Below are 5,857 nucleotides of genomic sequence, written 5' to 3' on the forward strand. Positions count from 1 at the left end.
CACCCTCTGACGGTAAAACTCCGTTAGTGGATTTTGAGGGTGTGACATAAAGTGATTGCAATCTGCAGTAATTTATGTTTCTAACTCTTTAACATCATTACTTTATTTAAAATCAATTTCATTATATAATTCTTTTTTCAACTGTATACATTAATCTTGACATTTATGCGTAATTAAAAATTGGTTAAATATAAAAGATGGAAAGTTTAATGACATTGAATACTATTAAGAACTACAAAAGATTGTTGTAAAAGTAGTCAATTTCGGTTTTGTGAAAACAAAAATAAATAAATGGAAATATTATTATAAAACACTTTACATTTTTTTGAAAATTCAATAACTAAACAATATGCTATTATTTTTTTAATTATCACGAAATTATTGTCAACACTTTAGCATCATTACCTTATTTAACAATTAATTCATTAGATAACTCTTTTTTCAATTTTACACATTAATCTTGACATTTATGCCTATTTAAAATTTGGTCAAATATAAAATATGGAAAGTTTTTATTTTCTATTTAGTATTAGTTTATTTTTTAATTTGGCCGGAACAATTTAAACAAATCGGTAATTCTTGACATTTATGCCTAATTAAAAATTGGTCAAATATAAAAGATGTAAAGTTTATTGAGATCGAAGAATATTAAAAATAAAAAAGAATGATCAAATTCGGTTCTTAAAAACAAAAATAAATCTATATATAAGATGAACTGAAAATAATACCAGCAATTCAAATAATTAAGTTTCATTCAAGGTACACCAACAATAAGAACAAAATAAATATATTTAAGTAGAACTGACAATACGGAATTTTAACATGAATCATTCACTTAACTAGTTTGCATACATCCAATTCTCAAGATAACCTGCCTGCATAACAACTAAAAGACCAAATAAGGACACCATAATTAAATTAATATGTGAATTTCACTAACAAACAATAACAAACGATAGAAATTTAAATACAAAGTTGTAGTTATAAATTATAACAGCTTTAGAAGAGTGAAAATGATGATATAAACAAATGAATATGGAATACAGAATTTATTGAAATGATTGTTGAAATAGTTTTCGAAGTATAAGATGAAGTCAAATAAGTAGTGGAAATTTGAAATTTTAAAAATTGGACATCTAATACTTGAGGGTTTGACAATAGTTATTACACGGTTTTTATTTATAGATGATTTAGATTTAGAGTAAATACATTTAGTAAGGATATGAATTAATTATGTTGTTAGTTTTGGTCTAAATTTGAATATTAAAATTGAACATTCATTGTGTTAGTTTCGGTTTAAGTTTGAAATTTAAATTTGAATATTAAAATTTTCGGTTATAGTTAGAAGCTAGTTTATAGATAATTTAAATATCTTAGTATGTGAATTAATTGTGGTTTATTGATTAATTTAATTAATTTTTGAATTATTTAATTGTTAAAAAAATCATAGAAGTGATTGTTATATATGGAAACAATAGAGTTAATAAAACTCAATTGTTTTAATATATATATATGGATAAAATATATATATATATATATATTTCTTTTTGAGTAGCAGTATACAAAATATAATAATTTGTGATTAAATTTCGAGTTTCTGTTTCTTATATTAATGTTTTTCTAAATATGTACTTATGTTTATTAATTAAAAAAATATTAGTAAAAATAGAGGCTTTTGTAGAACGTTAGGAATGCAAGTGGACTATAAAGTGTATCCACCCATTCATCACATATACGTAAAAGGTACTTATCTAAGGGTTTTTGTGTATGTATTTTTTTTTTCAATAGGAAAATAAAAGTACATTGGTTATTTAGTGAAAGTTTAAGATAAATTATGACGTTCACTAGTGTAGTAGTGTAAATAAGTAATAATAGCCATATGTGATATGTACGAGTGACTATATATAATTTCTAAAAAAAGATAGATGTATATCTATATCTATAATATATATAAACGAAAGCATAAAAATCCCACGTGTCGTGATGTGATCGCTCCCTATTTTTTTGGAGTCACCAGATTTGCTTGATTTTTAAATGGAAGCTTCTCAAGCATTTGACCCGAATTCACGGGTATAAGTCTCATCAAACCCAGATATTTCTTTAACGGATTATAACATCTCATTAAATTAAAAACTAATCTCACCAAATATTTGATATAAAAGTCCTATAAAGTAGGGATATACTAATATCTGATTTATTTAAAAAAAGATGTATATAATTTTTAATTAAAAAACCGATTTTATAGTAAAAAATATAAACAGGTCTTGGGTCTTATCAAACCCATATAACTTTTAAATCGGGTTATAACATCTCATTTATTTGTGAAACAATTTATTATCAAAACATAAATATATTATTGACTTTAATACAATAAAAAAATAAAAGTTCAAAAAATAAATAAATATTAAAAACAATAATATAAACCAACTCCCGTAGAAAAAAAAAATAAACGGGTCTTGGGGCTCATCAAACCCATATACCTTTTAAACCGAGTTATAACATCTCATATATTTGTGAAACAATTTATCATCAAACCATAATAATATTATTACCTTTCATACAATAAAAAAAATAAAAATTTTAAAAATAAATAAATATTAAAAACAAGTAATATAAATAACCTCATAATACAGGGATAAAAACTATTATTATATAAATATTAACACATGAACGTTGTTATAATTTACCAAAATGTCAACGAAAATACAACAAAAACCTTTTTTTTGAAACTTTGGAAACCATAATTTAAACACGCAAACGCGGGGTATTATTCAAGCCACCTTTGATAGAAGGTGCTATAAATGCCTTATTTTTCTTCTCTTCCCATCAATTTCCACTTCCAACTGTATCTATCTTTCTCTTTACCAACAAAATACTATACCCGAATCACATTGGTCAAACATGTCGAACCACAAAACCGATAACCTTCCCTTACGGAGAACCAAGCTCGGGGTACTTTTACACAGCCCCGAGCCAATCAGTTCGCCGTCGACTTCTAATCAAGAACAACAACTAGAAGTCATCGGGACCAGTTCACATGACCGCCGTAGCACGGTTCCAAGCCCTTCCATGTCTCCATACTCATCTCCTGCTAATTACTTCATGTCCCCGTTTTCGAAGTCCCCATGGAACTTCTCTTTGTTTAATTCACACGGTAATATATGATACAACAAAATAAACTCTAATATATTTACATATTGTAATATTGTCAGGTGTGGTGCTAGTGTAACCCTCAACTTTCTTGACGAAGTACACAATTAGTGTAATTTTTTTCTTTTCATTTTTTTGTGCATCGATACCTCTAAGCGGATATTAGGATACCCATAGGTCCAAAAAGTTTTTTTTAATACCTCTGAATCTCAACTTTCTTGACGAAGTACAAAATTAATATGATTTTTTTATTTTAATTGTTTTATGTATCGATACTGGTCTGTGAGCAAATATTAAGATACCCATAGGTCCGAAGTTTATTTAATACCTCTGGATTTTTCTTCTAGATCCGTCTCTGAATATTGCGGTATATATGTTTAATTTCCCATTCTTGTAGGTAACCTCTCGGCAAGCGGGTTAATCGGGTCGTTGGTACGAGAAGAAGGGCATGTCTATTCATTAGCTTCATCTGGAAGCTTGTTATACGCGGGTTCGGATTCAAGAAACATTCGGGTATGGAAGGATTTAGCCGAGTTTTCCGGGTTTAAATCCAGTAGCGGGTTGGTGAAATCGATTATTATTTGCGGTGAGAAGATATTTACGGGTCACCAAGACGGTAAAATCCGGGTATGGAAGTATTCGGACTCGAATAATTCGAATAAGAAGGCGCATAAACGGGTAGGTAGTTTACCGACTACTCGAGACTTCATCAAATGTTCTATGAACCCGAATAATTACGTCGAAGTACGACGCCATCGTAATGTTCCATGGATTAAGCATTACGATGTTGTGTCATGCATGAGTTTGGATGAACAACATGGGATATTATATTCGGGTTCATGGGACAAAACATTGAGAGTTTGGAGGCTTTCGGATTCCAAATGTTTGGAATATGTTAAAGCCCATGATGACTCGGTTAATGCGGTAGTTGTCGGGTTCGACGGCTTGGTTTTTACCGGTTCGGCTGACGGCTCAGTGAAGGTGTGGAGGAAGGAGTTGGTTAAGAATGATACGAAGCATATTTTGGTTTACACGTTGTTGAATCAAGAGACGGCCGTGACGTCGGTGGCGGTTAATGTTGGTGATGCCGTCGTGTACGCTGGGTCTTCGGACGGGTTGGTCAACTTTTGGGAACGGCGGAAGCACGTGTTGGTTCACGGCGGGGTTATGCGAGGGCATAAGCAAGCGGTGCTTTGTCTAGCTTCCGCGGGGCGGTTGTTGTTTAGTGGGTCCGCAGATAAAAGTATTTGTGTGTGGAGATGGGAAGCTGGGGGCTTCCATTCGTGTCTGTTAGTTTTGACTGGTCATAGTGGACCGGTCAAATGTTTGACAGTTCAGGAGAATCTGAACTTGAACCAGGACTATGGTGGTGGTCGAGAATGGGTGGTGTATAGTGGTAGTTTGGATAAGTCGGTGAAGCTATGGCGAGTGTTAGAACCGTCGTGAAGTACACGCGGCATGTGGGTCCCATTTGTGGTGACCACCTTTCCTAAAGAGGTCCAAAATGTTGAAAATTTTATGGATGAAATAAATTGGATTTGGAGTATTCGAATGATGGGTATATATGCGATGGATTGATGTGGTGATTGTATAGGTGTAAGCATAGCCATGCATGGGTGATGGGTTAGTGACTGATATGAGACGTAAAGTATCTATTTAACATATGTAGAAAATAGATATACATATTGGAAGTTATTTCATTTTTTCCGTTTGTTACAATTTATTAGTCAAAAGTATTTACTTTTACAAACGTATTATATTGTTCACTTATTACTTATTAGTACATATTTACATGGATAACTAATACACATCTATTGTTAATGCCTTATTAGTTTTTGATCTTTTTATTAACAATTTATTCAAATAGAGTGAAATGACTAGTATTCCAAAACAATGTAAAGGCTTCTTTTATTGTATACATGGTTACACATAGGGCTGTTCACGAGCCGAGCCGAACCGAGCGAAGGCTTGCTCGTTGCTTGGCTCGTTTCCAATCGAACCGAACCGAACGGTTGAAATTCGAACCGAGCGAAAACTGAAACGAGCCAAAATCGAATCGGGCATTTGTCGATCGAACATCGAGCGATTTCGAGCATTATTTATTTCTTTTTCACTTTAAAATTTTCAATAATAAACAAACTTGAAGGTTGTAAACAATATATTTTATGAATAAATTAGTACTTTTTAGAAAACGTGTAATATATTGTAAATTTTTATTAAAAATAAGTTTGAAGTGAGATATATGATAATATAAACAAACTTCTAGTATTCCAAAAACTTGAATCGAACAAATAAAACAATAAAGTTGACGGAATATGAAAATTTTAAATGGGTAAAAATAATTGTAAGCTAATTTATGTATTTTGTTTATATATTTATATATTTTTTCATATAAAATTATATATAAAATAAATTAAAAATATTCGAGCCGAACCGAACCGAGCAGGCCTTTGCTCGTTGCTTGGCTCGTTTACAAATCGAACCGAGTAGAGCGGCTCGTTTTCAATAGAGCGAAAAAACGAGCGAGCATTTTTCGAACAATTTTCGAGCGAGCGACGAGCGATTTGGACGGCCCTAGTTACACATATAATTATTTTCATACCAATAACAATATGAACATCTAATGCAGATATTGAATAGAAATGTATGTTATACATTTTTAAATCACTAAACAAGAATGTATATAATTTCAAATTATAGGAGAAAA

General features: G+C 31.1%; 1 pseudogene; it reads left to right on the forward strand.

The window, feature by feature from the left end:
* Positions 1-2,901: 2,901 nt before the first annotated feature.
* Positions 2,902-4,788, forward strand: LOC143593827 (protein JINGUBANG pseudogene; annotated as a pseudogene).
* Positions 4,789-5,857: the final 1,069 nt, after the last annotated feature.

The sequence above is a fragment of the Bidens hawaiensis genome, unplaced genomic scaffold (assembly GCF_021521415.1).
Source record: "Bidens hawaiensis isolate Kalapana, Puna unplaced genomic scaffold, B.hawaiensis_p1.1 tig00042837_1, whole genome shotgun sequence".
NCBI classification, from domain to species: domain Eukaryota; kingdom Viridiplantae; phylum Streptophyta; class Magnoliopsida; order Asterales; family Asteraceae; genus Bidens; species Bidens hawaiensis.